The sequence below is a fragment of the Marmota flaviventris genome, chromosome 11 (genome assembly GCF_047511675.1).
Source record: "Marmota flaviventris isolate mMarFla1 chromosome 11, mMarFla1.hap1, whole genome shotgun sequence".
Classification (NCBI taxonomy): domain Eukaryota; kingdom Metazoa; phylum Chordata; class Mammalia; order Rodentia; family Sciuridae; genus Marmota; species Marmota flaviventris.
In genome coordinates, this window is record NC_092508.1 from 32,420,508 (window position 1) to 32,438,420 (window position 17,913).

Consider the following 17,913-nt stretch of genomic DNA (forward strand, 5'->3'; position numbering starts at 1 on the left):
TTTATCAGATGCAGTGGAAAAAGAAGTGGCATTTATATAACCAATCCCTCATCTATTCTCATTTCTGGTTCCGTAGCAGGATACACTCACAGATAAGGCATTCTCCCCTTGGGATGGATATAACATGAAAGTGACCAAGTTTCTTAACAAGGATTGTCTCTGATCTCTGCTAAACTTCTCTCCTTGGGTAACTAAAAAATTTAGGTCTTATTCCCTAAACAGGAAGAATATGAGAGGCCAGTAGAAGCCTAGAAGGTCCAGTCCTCTTATAACATATTGCTCCTCCTTTTCCTCAAAAATTGGGAGTCTGCCTTTCAATGGTCCCTTTTCTTCCAGTTGAGGCTGGTGTTACAGAGGTGGGTACACTCATTTGCTCCTAAGATTCACTTGGAGAAAAGACTGGAGCTGCTTTCCAAGTACTGGGAGAAGGTGACCACAGGGGATTACTTATGCTGTTTGCCACAGCAATGTAGTTCATAATATGTTGATAACTGCTCTCTTACCTCATCTCATAAAGAATTCCTTTTCTTACTATTCTTACTACTTAATAGTAAACTTTCTAAATTTAAAATTAGGTTTTAATTAGAGATTAAATTAGGGATTAGAGGCATTTAGCTCAGAGGTAGAGGGCCTGCTTAGCATTTGTGAGGCCCTAGATTCAATACCCATCACCCCCACCAAAAACAACAACAAAACATAGGCTTAGTATACCTAATTGAACAAGTCAGTTCAAGGGAAAAAGTTGAACTACTCTACACCTGAATCTCTGCTGGGGCACAAGAAAAGGGAAAAGCACGAGAGTATAAGATATGTTTTGTACACTACATTTTAAAAAAAATAACACTCTTACATGGGAGATAATCATTAAAAATGAAGCTACAACAATGTCCTGTGTGCCTGAGGTAGACAGGTGGCTTAGAGAAGGGAGCAGCAATTAGCTCTGGGAAGCAAGTTGGCTGTTAAGAAGGGCATCTTAGGGCTGAGACTACAGCTCAGTGGCAGAGTGCTTGCTTAGCATGTGTGAGGCACTTTGTTCGATCCTTAGCACCACATAAAAATAAACGAATAAAATAAAGGCATTTTTCCATCTATAAGAAAAATTTTTTTAAAAAGAAGGGCATCTTGGGCTGGGGATGTGGCTCAAGCGGTAGCGCGCTCACCTGGCATGCGTGCGGCCCGGGTTCGATTCTCAGCACCACATACAAAAAAAACAAAGATGTTGTGTCCGCCAAAAACTAAAAAATAAATATTAAAAAAATTCTCTCTCTCTGTACCGCTCTATCTCTCTCGCTCTCTCTTTAAAAAAAAAAAAGAAAAGAAAAAAAAAGAAGGGCATCTAAGAAGAGTGACATTGAGTCCAAGTCAGGCAGATAATTGAGGGGCAGAATGAAGCTATACGTTATTTCTAGCAGAAGGAGAGACAGAAGTATCAGAATAAATACTATTGAGTTCAAATACTATGAGGAAGGAAGTGGTCATAACATTTCTTCATGTACTGAGGAAGTCTATTCTCAAACTACCTTCAAAATCTTTTTCATAGAATGATCTTTTTATATTGGAAAATATGAAAACAAAATCTCGCTGTGATGATTATCTAGAGATTTTTATTCCTTAGAAATTTTTATTGGGCTGAGGTTGTAGCTCAGTGGTAGAGCACTTGCCTAGCATGTGTGAGGCACTGGGTTCGATCCTCAGCACCACATAAAAATATATATATAAGTAAAACAAAGATATTGTGTCCATACAAAAAATTTAAAAAAAAAATTGTATTCTACACTGGATGTAGAAAAACAGTTTTCTGGGTAAAGAACCAATATTTGCCTTATATATCCTTTTCCCTTGAATTTAGAATTCCATTTTGGAGCTGTTAACAACAATGCATAAAAATATGTCCAAATGCCTTCTAGCATTATCAGGGGAAAGAACAAATGAATGTTTAAATTGATATAAAATATACATAATTGCATAATTGAACAAGCATCCCTATAAAACAAAACAAATACCATCTGAGAATTTCTGATAACAACACTGAAATCTGTCCCCACAGCCTAAAATTCTTTTGATGTATTTTAGTTTTGAAAAGTCACAGTTGCTTATATAAAACAAATTTAAGGAAAATATTAATTATTGATATAACTGAAACTCTGTTTTTTAAAGGAGAAAATGGGACATTTAAGACTGTAAGGAATATCCATTTTATATCTTTTCAATGATATTAATAGTCACTAATGAGAATCAGGTTTCAAGAGGCAAGTAAAATTCCAGTTTTGCTAATCCAACTGCCAGGTACAAAATCAGCAGGGCCTTTGAATTATTTCAATTTTAATATTTTGACGATTGTGACCTCAGTTATCAAACATAATCATGTTAATGTTTTGTTATGAAGTAAATATATCTAACAGTAAAGTGGTTTTTTTGTTGGTTGGTTTACTAGAATTAGGATATCTTTGTTCTAGTATCAATTCCATCAATTTTGCAAATTTAAGGAAGTAAATTATTTCTCATGTCTATGAAAAATGACAATAAAACTATCTTAATCTGCTGATGTAGGTACTGAATTACTTATTTTATAGATAGAGTTAAGTTATTGAAAAGTCATCCCATCAGTTAATACCACTGTCAGGATTTGAACTCCAATTTAGCTGAATTTAGAGCTCAAACTCTAAAACAGAAAAGTTGCCCTTTGGTCTCTTCATTGGCTCCAGGATTCCAACAGATATCCAAATTCTCCCATACACAAATCCCTTACATAAAATGGTATATTCGCCTATGACTTATTAGTCCTCCCACATTCACGTCATCTCAAGATTACTTATATAGTTGACCCTTGAACAATAAAGGGGTAGCTCCTTTGTTGCAACTGAAAATCCACATATAACTTTTGACTTTCCCCAAACCTAACTACTAACAGCTTGCTGTTGTTGGAAGCCTTACCAATAACAAACAGTTAATAAATATTTTGTATATCATGTTTTGTATACAGTGAAAATTACAGGAGAACCATGAGAGATCACTTTTTACTGAAAGGTACAGTGTACTGGATATAATATTACTAACATCCTATGATTTTAAGCAGGTACAATACTTGAGCTTGCTTCAATAGCAGCAGGAGGTGACTGAAATTATTATAGTAATACAGTATGTACTGCAGTTAATTTTACAGTTATTTAATACTGCATCCTTATGTGTGTTTACATTCCCTTTGACTCAATGGCACAATGTATGTGTATTTGCATAAGTTTTAATAAGCTAATTGTTTTAGATTTGTATTTTATGGTAGGAAATGGTTTAAAAAAACAGGCTATTGGGGGCTGGGGATGTGGCTCAAGTGGTAGCGCGCTTGCCTGGCATGCGTGCCGCCCGGGTTCGATCCTCAGCACCACATACAAACAAAGATGTTGTTGTCTGCCGAAAACTAAAAAAATAAATAAATATTTAAAAAAATAGGCTATTATCTATGTATATCTTATGAATTCAGGACATACCTACCATATGTGTGTGTGTGTGTGTATTTCTAGACTACACAGTTTTGTTTTGTTTTTAATTTAAGCCACAAATCTCAAAAAATAAACATTAAAAAACCTGCATATAGGTGGACCCCACAGTTCAAATCCATTTTGTTCAAGGGTCAAGTGCAACACCTAATATAGTGTAAATGCTAAGTAAATAATTGTTGTACTGTATTGTTTAGGGTATAATGACAAGGAAAGAAAATTTGTACAAATGCAAGGTTATCATTGTTCTGGTTTTTGGTACTGGAGATTGAAGCCAGGATGTCTCTACCACTGAGTTACTTCTCCAGCCCCCCAACCCACTTTTAAAGACAATGTTTCTGTAAATTGCTTAAGGCTTTGCTAAATTACTGAGGCTGCCCTGGAACTTGAGATCCTCCTGCCTCAGCCTCTGAATCACTGGGATAACAGGTATGTGCCATCTTGCCTGCCCCGATGCAATTTTTTTCTGAACATTTTCTATCTAAAGTTGGTTGGAGGGCTGATTGTCCACATATTATCAATTACTTTTTCTTTTCTTTTTGGGGATGGAACCCTGGGTGCTTTGGGTATGCTAGATGAACACTCTACCACTGAACCAATTCTTACATCATGCAGTTTTTGTAAGTATAAAAAATTAGTGTGGGGGTTGGTGTTGTGCCCCAGTAGTGGAGAGCTTGCCTAGCATGTTTGCAACACTGGGTTCAATCCTCAGCACCACATAAAAATAAATAAAATAAATGTATTATGTCCATCTGCAACTAAAAATATTTTTAAAAAATAAGTGTAAAAATGTCTTCACTTACGTAAAAGAATGGTTATATATAAACTTAAATGCCATTTATTGGTACTAAATTACCATAAAGAAATGTTCAGCTTTATGTGTTTTTGTCTTTAAAATTAATCCAATTTGGGGGGCTAGGGATATAGTTCAGTTGCGTACTTGCCTAGCATGCACAAGGCCCTAGGTTCAATCTCAAGCCCAACCAAAAAAGAAAGAAAAATTTTAATGTACCACTAAACATATTATAGTAATAATGTATAAAGATCCATTTCTGTATTACATAATTGTATGTGAGCAAAAAGGAACATTAGAAATTACCCTGTTATTCATTCATATAATTGAATTATGTTATTCATGTTATTAAAAGAAGCCACAGTCCAGACAGGTTAAGTGCCTGGTGTGAGTGTACATGGCCAATTTATGATTGAGCTAGGAGACATACCTTCGAGTAATAAAGAACACAGAGAACTGATCTTGTTAGATACAATCTGATAGAAAATTTGGAAACACGTCAAGCAATCCTATGTACAGTTAAATATAAATAACATGCCTGTGTCTTAGTAATACCTAATTCAATGGTTGTTTCAGGGGGGCATAATACAGTTTAAAAGTGTCTCTAATAATTCACATTTTTTAAAAAGCCATCTTAGTAATGTTGTGTCTAATTCTAGCCTTACATGAAAAAAAACAAAATGTAGGGTAGGGAGAACGTGTTTAGCTTGCATTAAAGTAGTTACTGTTATGGGAAGATAGCTCTCCATGTCTTCTTGCCACTAACCTGTAATGCTAAGTTCCTTGGTAAGATCCAACAGACTGCAAAGAAAATGGAAGATCTTGAAGAAATGAAGCAATTTCTATGATATTCAGCTTCATAGATGATTAATGTAAAACTATACAAAGGGTAGAATAATTTTAATTTCTTAATATCAATTGAGGCTTCATTGGGGAGGTTAAGGAGAGGTTTGCCTCATACTGCAAATGTAAAAATAAAGATCATTATTCTTTCAAGATCTTTGAATGGTTTGGATCCCGTTTGTGAAGCCCCATATACCAATTCATCTAAGATTTTTTCTAGTTAGCTTATTGAAGTATATGATGGAAGACAATACTGTTTATGCTAGTGTAAGTATGTTATATATTGGTAGTGAAATGGCAATTCTATAAATGTACTTCTAAATGAAATTAAATCCTTTCAAAAGCATTTTAATCTTTTAATTTTCTAAAATAATAATGAAACACTAAAACTTAACTACTGGGCTGCCTACTTTATTTATTAAGGGACTAATACAAATCATTTAAACATCTCATCATCAATCCAACAGTTAAAGGAAGATTATTATTCATTCCACAAACAATGAACATCATGAGTAAGACCTAATTCCTGCTCAGTAGGAGCATCAGTAGCTGCATTGTTTGCCAAAATCATTCCAATCCTGAGTCACCACTTGGACTCTTAGTGATTTATTAAGAAAAACTGATTATCTGTTAATGCTACACTTTATGGTATCCTAGAAACATGTATCTTTCTATAATTTTACCCAATTAAGTGAACAAAACCTTCAGGCCTGGCTTACAGCCACTGTCCCGACTTCTGGTGTGTTACCTGGAGGACCTTTCTCTGTTTCAGATGAAAGCAGAAAATGGTAGCTTATCATTCTCTTATAATAAATTGCAGACCACTGGAACAGCATTGCCTAAAATATCCCAGGAATTTACCATAAGCATGGCAACATTTTAAGTTATTTTGCTTACTATGTTAGTCATTTATGCCTTTGGAAGAAAGATGTGCAGTTCTTTTTAGATTTTTATACTGTATCCTTCAGTTGTCAATTAACCATTTTTCAATTTATTCATTGATGAAATTCAGTACCTAGTATATATTAGGCACAGTACTAGGAGATAAGGTTGTGGAAATGTGTAAAGTTAGAGCAGCTTTGGAACAGCTCAGCATCTAATGGGAAAGAAAATCAGGTAGATAAGTACAATACAGGTAAGTGTTGAATGAAAAGCATGATGTGACCCGTGGGAAGGACACCAAACTATGAGTCAGGAAAAGCATCCCAAAGAAGTATAGTAATCATGCATGTTTGCCAAATGCTAATTTCTTTACTCTTTTTTAAGAATCTGGATTTTGTCCACAATGGATAAAGATAATGTGGTATATACCCACAATGAAGTTTTATTCAGCCATAAAGAACAAAATTATATCACTTGCAGGACAATGGATGGAACTTGAGAGTATTATGTTAACACAATAAGCCAAACTCAGAAAGTCAAGTGTGGTTGGTATGTTTTCTCACATATAGAAACTAGAAAGAGAGAGAGAGAGAAAAAAAAAAAGTGGGGTGGGGTCTCATGAAAATATAAAGGAGACCAATAGAGTAGAGGAAGGGGACCAGAATGAGGGAAAGGGGAGATACTAGGGAATGAAATTGACCATGTAGAAGAGAATGTGTAATAAGAAATTCTACTATAATGTGTAATTATAATGTAAAACAATAAAAGTATTTAAAAAATAATCCAAGAAAAGCTGTGGACTTTTTCCTCAAAAAAAATGACATACCAAAATTTTGCATATAATTTCAACTATTCCTTGAGATTCAAATAGCATAACAATCTAAATTCATTTTCATTCCAAACTGACCCTTTATAAGTAGTTTGCCTTTTTCTATTCTTTTATTATTATTATTATTTTATTTATTTCCTGATGGCCCGAGGAACATTGGAGGCAAGCACTTTACCTTTGAGCCACAACCCCAGCCAACCCTAGTTCCCTTTTTTCTATTCCACAACTACTTTTTTTTCTGGTGTTAAAGTGAGCACTTCTTACCCCATCTTTATGTCTTCAATAATCTTACACACCTTTAGTTATCATCTAGTTCCCCCCCCTACAATGAATTCACATTTTACAATTTTAGTCACCTTTAAAAAGAAAGCACTTTGAGCTTATTAAATTTTCTTCCACCAATAATGCAATTTTATTTTTGCCTCATTTCCTTTTAAAATTTTTTTAAATTTTATTTATTCTAATTAGTTTATATATGACAGCCGAGTGCAATTCAATTCATATTACACAAATAGAGCACAATTTCTCAAAAGTAGAGTCATACCATTTGTGTTTTCATACATGCTCTTAGGGTAATGATGTCCACCTCATTCCACTGTCTTTCCTACCCCCATACTCGCTTCCCCTTCCTCCCCTTTGCCCTATCTAAAGTTTGTCTATTCCTCCTATGCTCCCCACCATCCCCATTATGAATCAGCATCCTTATATCAGAGAAGACATTCAGCATTTGATTTGGGGGGATTGGCTTACTTTACTTGGCATTATATTCTCCAACTCCATTTTATTTCCATTTTTTTTTTTTTGAGACTTTTAGGCTCAGAATTTATCTTTTACTCTTAAAGACTTGTTAATCACACAAAAATTATGGTTATCTATATGTGCGTTTGGAGCTAAATTATTATCAGTTGTGAACTTAGAACTCTTTAAATATTTAAAATAAGAAAAACCAGCACATGAAACTCTCCCCCTTGCATAGCCCTGGTTTTGAGAACGCACCTCCGGACTCGGCCATGAACGAGGCGAGCTTCGAGCCTCGCAGGCCCCGCAGCCGAGGGCCGGGCTGGTGCAGTGAGGGCTCAGCGAGGCAGGGAAGGACCCTGCTGAGGGCGCGGGGCTCGGAAAGAAAGCCGAGCACTCCTTCCACTTACCCCCACCTCAGAGGTCTCACAGTCAGTTCCTTGTGACGTTCTCGCCAGTTGGTAAGAGGACTTGGGCAAAGAAGGCACAGAGAGAAGCCAGAAGTTCACTCACGAGTGGACGGACAGTGGCGCCCTCCGAGCCCGGCCTCCGTGCGGTTAGCGGAACCGAGGGGCGGCGGACGCCTGGGCCGAGGCGAAGAGGGAGGCGCTGCTCACGCGCGCGCCCGGCCGCCGGGTTTAAATCTCCCGCCTCCCACAGCGGAGCTCGACACCTCCACGCTCCGGTGCGGAGGGCACGGGCTGAGGGAGCGGCCCGACAGCGTTGCGGGCTCGCGGGCGGCGGCTGGAACGGGTGCCGGGACGGACGTCCGCGCGGCCGAGCGCGACCCGAGGCGGCGGAGGACCAGCGCGGCGCGATTCCGGCGTCGCGGTGAGCGTCTGCGGCCTCCCTCCCATCGCCTCCCTCTGGGGTTGCGGTCCGGCCCGGAGGCCAAATCCTGGGTTCCCATGGCGATGCCGGGAGGCAGGGGCGACACCCGCACGCGGTCCCCGGGGCCTCGCTGGCCGCCTCGGTTCCTCGAGGGCCGGGCCCTGCGGCCTTCCCCCTGGGCGAAGCCCGGACCCGCGCTCTTCCGGGCCGACTCGGGGCAGCACCGCACCGAGTGGCCCAGGACGGGGCGGGGTCCCCTCGGGCGGACGGGGCGCCTGCCCACGCTCGCCCGTGGAGAAGGAGCACGGCGGCCTAAGGCTTGGTTGGGTGGTTTCTCCTGAAGGTGGAGAGCGCTTCTGTAGAGGCAGATGCTCACAGCCTTCAGGTGCTTTACTGCTGGCCTTGTTTGTATGTTGTTTTATTTTATTTTATTTTTTAAATTTTTATTATTAGTTCAAAACATTTATGTTTTTTATTTTTATTTTATTATTATTTTATTATGGGAATGTCTTCCTTAGAAAGTAATTGGCGATCTATCGGTAAAACAAAACATAAGCAAATGTGCGGTTTGGAGTGAACTGCGGAATGCACCTGCTTCGGAGGGGTCCGCGCATTAATCCCCTGGTCCCATAAGGAGAACCCATCCCCACCGCACGGATCCAGCTCCTGTGTCGGGTATCCTGGGCCATGATGTCAGTGGTCGGATACCTGATGCTCTAAGAAAGATGGAGAAAAGGGGTGGGGGCGGGAGATCCCGCTCGCAACTAACCCGCGATGCTGTGCTTTGCCAGTAGAGGGGTGGGATTATTTTCCATGTAATAGATGATCTTAGTGCACAAAGCATAAAAGCTGTTATAAACTGTGGGTCACTAAAATAGCTGTCGGGAAGATAACGTTTCTCCGTGGTTTGGGTTCTTTTTCTAAGTATTATGTATTGATTTATTTGATTGGACTCGACAATGTACTGTGTAAGGCGATATTGCTTTAATCATCATCCCATCAATATTTATGGGGTAGCCACAGGTTCCTCATTCTTTGGTAGGAGTTAAGTATACACTTATCAGCTAAATAAACATTTAATGTCATGTATTTTTATATGACCACGCTTTAAAATAGTTTTTTGTTATTTGTGCCTAACATATTCTTTGAGCTCTTTATGTTGATTTAATAGTGCAAAATGATTACACATGTTGCCATTGAGACAGCTATGTGCTGGCACTCTTCTAATTACTATTAATTATAATTTCCAGGCAACTCCTCATTATGATTTTAGATTTAGGAGGGTGCTCAGCGATCAGCTAGTCTAAAGGGCAAAAACTGCAAACATGAGACTGGTGGAAAAAGTAGGAAGCCTTATTTTTATTATAAATGTTTATCATAAAACAATACAAAATTTATACCAATGATGAACTGGAACCATATATCAAAATATTAAATATTACATATAAATAGATAATGTACTATTTTTTTCTATACAGATACTTTGCGGTTCTATTGTGTAGTATATTCTACAATTTAAATTTTTTCTTTTGGGCTGGGGATGTGGCTCAAGCGGTAGCGTGCTCGCCTGGCATGCGTGCGGCTGGGGTTCCATCCTCAGCACCACATACAAACAAAGATGTTGTGTCCGCCAAAAACTAAAAAATAAATATTAAAAAATTCTCTCTCTCACTTTCTCTTTAAAAATAAATAAATAAATAAATTTTTTCTTTTATACTTTACCTGTTTCAGTACTCACTGTACCTCCTTTAAAACTTTAATTTTTTAAATGTTCTTTAACAACAGATGGGATGTGTGAAAGACTTTCAAATATGTCTGGAACTAGAAAAGTTTCCTCACATGAACCAGGCTTTGTCATTTAATAATATCCTTAATCTCTTATTAAATTTGTCTGTTTTTCATTCATCCCTTAAGTCTTGTCTTCTTTCCTGAAACAAAACTTTTCAGACTTCTTAAATTCAGTCATCTTCTATATATCTTATTTTGCCATTATTGACTCATTTGCAAATAATGCTAGAATTTAATTTTTTTCTAATTTATTTGTGATAGAAAAAGCTTCAAGTAACTGTATATTTACAACAGCCATCATTAGCCACTGTTACCATTTTGTGATAGTTCTTTCTAGTATTTTTCTAATTTTTATTTATTATTTTGCTGGGGATCCAACCAAAGACCTGTGTTATAAACCAATGTGCTGTCACCCAGGCTTAATTTTCCATTTATAGAGCACAGGCAAAGTAAATTAGTATGATACTTAAGGGCCCTAGCATTTTCTGAGGGGTAAAAAAGCACTGGCATCAACTTAAAGTCATCAGCTGCATTACCTCCACCCTCACCCCCCCCCCCAAGAAAGTCAGACTGTCCTTTGAAGTTTTGAAGCCAGGCATTGACTCCTTTCTATCTAATAGAAAGTCCTAGGTGCCTTCTTCCAATAGATGGCTGTTTCATCTACATTGAAAATCTGTTGTTGAGTTTAGCCCCTGCATCAGTTGTCTTCTGGGTAACTTGCTGCTTCACCTTGTACCTTATGTTATGGAGACGGAGTCTTTCCTTAAACCTCAGGAACCAACTTCTGCTAGCTTCAAAATTCTCTCCTGCAGCTTCCTCACCTCTCTCCACCTTCATAGAATTGAAGAGAGTGAGGGCTTTTCTCTGGGTTAAGTTTTGGCTAAGGAAGTGTTGCGGCTGGTCTGATCTTCTATCTAGGACCATTAAAACTTTCTCAATTTCAGCAATAAGCTATTTTGCTTCTTATCATTTGTGTGTTCACTAGAGTAGCACTTTTAATGTTTTTCAGGAACTTTTCTTTTGCATTCACAGCTAGGCTACTGGAGGTCTAGCTTTCAGACTATTTGGCTTCCAACCTTCCTTCTGCACTAAGTTAATCATTTCTAGCATTTTATCTAAAGTGGGAGACCTCGGACCCTTCCTTTCACTTGAATCCTAGAGCTACTGTAGGTTTATTGTTTGTCTTAATTTCAATATTATTCTGTCTCAGGGAATAGGGAAGCCTGAGGAAAGAGAGTGAGACCATCGGGTAGAGGTAGGGGTTACTGGTGTGGCAGTCAAAAAACACAACAGTTGACTGTTTTATATGGATATGGCTATTTCTGGCACCCTAAAACCAATAATAACACCAAAGATCACTGGTCACAGATCATCATAACAGATATAATAATAGTGAAAAAGTTTGAAATACTGCAAGAATCACCAATATGTGATACAGAGACACTAAGTGAGCATATGCTGTTGGAAAAATAATGCTGAATGGAAAAATATCTGTGCAGGTCAACTCAGCAAAATGAAGATTTTTTAAATGCATATACCATGTGTTTCCGTTTCTATACTTTCAGAAGTTTATCTAATATAAGTATTTTAAATAATATAAATACATATTTATTCATTGTAGCCTGGTTTGAAATACTATCAAGTCTGAAAACAATCTAAATATCCATTGATAAGTCAGTTAAATAAATTATGCAGTCCACACAAGATAATGTTATATACCCATTAAAATTGTATTCCACATGATTGGTAAATTCCATGTCATATTCTTTTTCCCTCAGCACTATACATAGCATTCACTGTCTTTTCTGTAGTGCTGGGGAGGAACCCAGGCCATCACTATCACTGTCTCTTTATCACTGAGTACATCCCAGCCCTTCACTTTTACTACCTAGTATAACTGAGGCAATGTCTGATGCCAGCATAAATTACTTAATTTTCTGATGGTCCTGTTTCTGCTCAGATATTAAGAGCATTCTTTCTTTTCTCTTAAAATTTAGCAACATTCCATGATATATCTCAATCAAGGAAGACTTTTTTTTAACATAATGAGCCCTTCTAATTTTCAGCTCTATACCTTTGCATATTTTGCTATTCCAAATATCTGTCTTAATCCAGGAGTGTTACTTACATTAGATCTCAGTTTTTTACCTTTCAAATTTGTCATCCTTGTTTTATCTAACCAGCTCGTTCAAATGTAACCCCTTTTGTCTGTAATCTTCACTTTTTAATTATTTCCCCAGACCCATTCTCCATGTTAAATTGGTCTTATGAAATATCTGTTCTGCATGTAGTTGTTTTAAGTTCAGTAGTATGTTTTGTCTCTTATCTCTTGCTTCTTTCAGTTGTCTTTTATCTATTGTATAGAGTTATATTTTATTTATCTGCATGCAGAACCATTCTTTATCCTTCTATTTCATGGAACAATTTTCATGAATATGTATTTTATCTTTTTCATGTTATGGTAGGACTTCCTTTTTCTTACATTGCTACTTCTTCATGGTGTTTCTTGTTGAATGGGCCAATTCTATTCTGGCCTGCCTTTCCCCCCAAGAAAGGTATAAGTAGTTATCTTAAACCCCTCCTTGCTTACCTGGTAATTTCAATAACTGCCTTGGAGTCTGAGGTAGGAGACTGGATACTTATTTCCATTCAGTAATTGGCTGCTAGGTGCCACGGTCCTCACATGCTGTCTCTCGGCTCTTTTCCACAGCATGGGTTAATCATTGATTACACAGTCAGGTAAGGCAGGTAGATCTGTGATTAGTTTACTTTAGTCTGCTGTGCAAGGTTGACTACCAGCTTTCTGTTTTCCTCTTAGTCCCCCATTGTCTCAAGATAGGAAAAATAAAAATTATCCTGGCCACTGGGGGTTTTAGGGAGTCCAATACACAATCCAACTTGTCCAGCCCCATCCTGAGAACCAAAGGAGTTAGGCAGATAGAGATTAAAATATTAGCTTTAGTATTGAGAGATCTGTTGGAGGACATTTATGATGTTAAGGTTTAGATGTGGAAAGTTTCCCAAAGTCTCATGTATTCAGAGATAGGACTTTCATGAAATAATTGGATGGTGAGGGTCCTGACTTCATCAGTGAATTAAATCCATTGATGACTGAATGGGCTACTGGAAAGTGGGACACAGTTGGATGAAGTAGGTCACTGGGGATGTGCCCTGGAAGGGTTTATCTTTCCCCAGCACCCAGGGCTCCTGCCCCACCCCCCACAATGCTGCTCAGCCTTAGCTTTGTAGCTTCCATGAACTGAGCAGCCTCCCTCTGACATGCCCTTCCACTATGATGCTTTGCCTCACCTCAGACCTAGAGCAATGGAGAGACTAACCATGGACTGAAACCTCTGAAAACATGAGCCAAAATAAACTTTTCCTCCTTCAGGTTGTTTATGTGAGCTATTATGGTTACAGAGATGCAAAACTAACACAGGTGGCATCAGTGGGCTTCTAATCCTTCTGTCCCCCAGTTCGGAGTTTGAAATACCGTCTGAAATGAAAATTTAAATCTTTAGAAGAAATACTCTGAGACTTTTGCCTTTTATAGGATACAAGTGATGAGTGACAGGTTTAAAAATGGGACTATATTTTCCAATTTTAAGACTTTTGATAATCTAGCTCTGACCAGTCAAAAAATATAGAAGTTCTACCCTGCTGTGGTATGTAGACCAGTGGTAAACTCATCAGTCGGGTTTCTCACAGTGGGAGAAGGGGCAAGAGGCATGGAAAGACCTTCCTCATGGAAACCAGAAGAGTTGAAAAGATGTATTCCCCATGTTAAACATCAGGATCCCTTTTTAAGTAGCCTTTTTGCTATCGGGTGATAGGGAGATAGGCACCCAGTAGAATGTTTCTGTTTTCTCTAATTCTGGCTGTTGCACCTTCAAGGACTTGTCTTTTCAACTTACTGAGTACTTATTGGTGTGGTTCTTCAGTACTTGTCTCAAGTTGCCCAACTGAATCTGCTTGAAATTAAAGGAGCTATGTGTCATATTTGGATGTTCTCTTTAAATTTGATGTGAATTTCATTGTATCTGGCATTTATTTATTAGCATTTAATTTTGGGAAAATTTATTTATTTGTATTTAATTAAGGGAAAAGAGGCGAATATACATTTATTCTGTCATCTTTCCCAGAAGCTCTTAAACTTTTTAATCATTGCTTATCTGACAGACTTTTATTCTTTCATTTATACTTCTTTAGTTATAAAAGGGATTAAGTAACATTTTTGTATATTCATTGAATTTTTGAAGTTCTTTTGTGAATTACCTGTTCTTTTGTCCTTATTTTTCAGTGGTTAATTCTGAGCTACTCAAGAAATATTAACCCTTTCCTCTTTACATGTTATTATACCCAGTTAGATTGTTTTCAGATTTTACTTATGCATTTTAAATATATAAGTTTAAAACTTCTATGATATCTAAAGTCTTTTTCTACATGATTATCATGTTTGTTATCATGTTGAAAAGACTTCTGATCCCAAATTTAACATTTACCTACACTTTTTCATGGTGTCATTTTAAGTATTTTTTTAGCATTTAAATTTAAAAAAAAATTTAGTTGTAGATGGACACAATACCTTTATTTTGTTTATTTATTTATTTTTAATGTGGTGCTGAGAATCGAACCCAGTGCCTCACACTTGCTAGGCAAGCACTCTGGAACTGAGCCACACCTCAGCCCTGCATTTAAATTTTTAATCATTCTTATGGTGACTTAAGTATTGAAAAATTTTTTATCAAACAGATAGCAAATTGTTCTAACACCACTCATTGGATAACATATCCCTATTATACAGATTTGAAATGCCATTTTGACTGCAGTGGACTGAACGGTGACCCCCAAAGATAATAAATCTAATCCCTGGAATATGGGAATATTAGCTCACAAGGTCAAGGGTTTTTTTAATATTTATTTTTTAGTTGCAGTTGGACATGATAGCTTTATTTTATTTATTTATATGTGGTACTGTGGGTCGAACCCAGGACCTCGCACATGCTAGGGGAACGCTCTACCGCTGAGCCACAACCCCAGCCCCAACAAGGTCAAGTTTTTGCAGATAAGATTTAATTAAGGATGTTGAAATGAGGTTATCCTTAATTATCTGGGAAGGTCCTAAACACTATCACATGGGGATGTAGCTCAGTGGGTACAATGCTTGCCTTGCATGCATAAGGCCCTGGATTCAATCCCCAGCACCACCAAAAAAAAAAAAAACAGATTCCTCTAAACACTATCACAAAGACAGAGGAAGATTAAAAACACACAGAGAAGGCAATATGAAGCCAGAGGCAGAAAGCAAGGAGTATCTTCCAGTGGAGCCTCTAAGGCAGCACAGCTTAAGAGTAGTTTGGTTTCAGGCTTCTGGTCTTCAGAATTGGGAGGGAATAAAGTTGTGCTGTTTTAAGTCATGAACTGTATGATAATTTGATACAGCGCCATAAAAAATTAATATGTTAATCATATGATAAATTCTTTCGTGTTTTTTGGTCTCTTTGTGGATATTTTTTTTCATTTGTTCTACTGATCTGTCTGTTCTGGTACCAGTACCAACCATTCTGTTTTAATTACTAAAGTTAACACTCGGGGTTTTTTTTTTCCCCCAAAATAATTTGTCATTTAAGTTGTACATGTGACTGTTAAAAGTCAAATAAGATTAAAGGATTTTAGTGTTGGGAAGCAGTCCTCCCACTTCTGCCTACTTCTAGTCTCCAGTGGCACCTTCATCCCTCTGTTTCCTCTGATTATTTCCCACCATACTTCTAAATCATATGTTTATATATTGGGTTTTTGGTGGTGTTTTTTTGTTTTTTGTTTTGTACTGGGGATTGACTCAGGGACACTAACCACTTAACCACAACCCCAGCCCTTCTTTGTGTTTTATTTAGAGACAGGGTCTGCCTGATTTGCTTAGGGTCTCCCTGAGTTGCTGAGGCTGGTTTTGAACTCTCAATAGTCCTGCTTTAGCCTCCAAAACTGCTGGGATTACAGGTGTGTGCCACTGCACCCAGCTATATGTTACCTTTCGATATATTAATTTTAGGCATTATCTACGTACTTTTCTTTTGGTAAGTGAGGATTTAGCTGTCCTTCACCAACATTCTTCCTCATTTTCCTCCCCTAAATTATAGTTTTTATCAAGTTAAGTGTTTTCATTTTTTTTTTGTATTTAATTTGCCCTTTATTTTCTACTTTCTTAAGGTAGACATTTATATTATTTTTTTACTCACATTTTTAATTGGTGCATTATAGTTATACATATTGATAGGATTTGTTGTTACATATTTGTATATGCAACAATATAACAATATAATTTGGCCAATATCACCCCCAGCACCTCCCACTTCCCTCCCTGCTTCCCCGCCTCCTTTGTCCCTGTCCTCTACTGATCTCCCTTTGATTTTGGGGAGATCTTTTTTTTAAAATTTTTTTTTATTGTTGGTTGTTCAAAACATTACATAGTTCTTGACATATCATATTTCACACTTTGATTCAAGTGGGTTATGAACTCCCATTATTATGGACTTTCAACTCCTGAGACAACTCAATAGGCCCATGTACCCATACCTCCTCTCTAACATTCTTTCATTTTTGTTGGTGTAATAGCTTTGTCTTTTATTACCTAATTTTGGAATATATACCATTGATTTTTTCCCCCAATTACTCTAACAAGTCTGCTGTGTGAGTTTGAGTATGTGAAACTCAGTTGTGCTTTTCTTCTGGAGATTTCCTTTCCAGAGTCATTCATCTTCCTTCTGGATTATGAACTGCTTGCTCTGTCTGGCTGTCATCTTGAGCTTCCCTTTAGTGCTCTTCCAGTTTGGATTTTGGTCTTACAGTTTGTTTTGCTACTTTTGAGACATCTACCCTTATACTTAGTCCCAGTATTTTGTTTGTGAACTGTTTTTTCTTTCTTAAAACTTTGGGATCTGGCCATTTCCATATCCAGAAAATGAGCCCTTCAGTGCCTGATTGATTGACTTCACTGCAGAATAAAGGAGAGCTTGCTGAAAACAAACAAACAACAACAACAACAACAAAAAAAAACCTTTAGGATCTTACCTGGGCATGGTGGCACATGTCTGTAATCCCAGCTACTTATATAAAATGACAAAGTATTTGCATATAACCTGTGCACATCCTCCTTTATACTCTAAACCAACTCTAGATTACTTACAATACCTAATGCAATACAATGCTGTGAAAGTATAACTTTATTGTTTAGGGACTGATGATAAAGAAAAAAGTATGCCCATGTTCAGTATGGATATAATTTTTTCCCCAAATACTTTCCACCTGTGAGTGGTTGAATCTGCAGAAGTGCAACTGGCAGATATGGAGGTCCAACTGTTTTGTGTACAACTTTGTTTTCCAAAGCAATTTTGCATGTTAGCTCATTTGAGCCTTATAACATGCAAGGCTGTGCACCTGAGGACACTGGCCATAGAGGGTTGAGAGAAGTACTGGCCTTAAATTTGCAATTAAGCTAAAGTTTCATATAGGATTAGCAGCTGTAGTTGGACACAATACCTTTATTTTATTTATTTTTATATGGTGCTGAGAATCAAACCCAGTGCCTCACACATGTTAGGCAAGTGCTCTGTGGATGAGCCACAACCCCAGCCCCTAGCTTTAGTATTATTTTAAGATAAAGACTTAGTGTTGAATCAAGAACATTTGAAGTACAACTTCAGTCATTCCTTCAAGGA

General features: G+C 37.6%; 1 protein-coding gene across 1 annotated transcript in view; it reads left to right on the forward strand.

Annotated features, from left to right (window-relative positions):
* The first annotated feature begins 8,364 nt into the window (after positions 1–8,364).
* The window catches only part of Ica1l (islet cell autoantigen 1 like), a 67,551-nt gene continuing 58,002 nt past the window's right edge, over positions 8,365–17,913 (forward strand). Inside the window, exon 1 of the mRNA XM_071619366.1 lies at positions 8,365–8,410. The gene's annotated coding sequence lies outside the window, so the exon portion shown is untranslated. The remainder of the gene's footprint in view (positions 8,411–17,913) is intronic.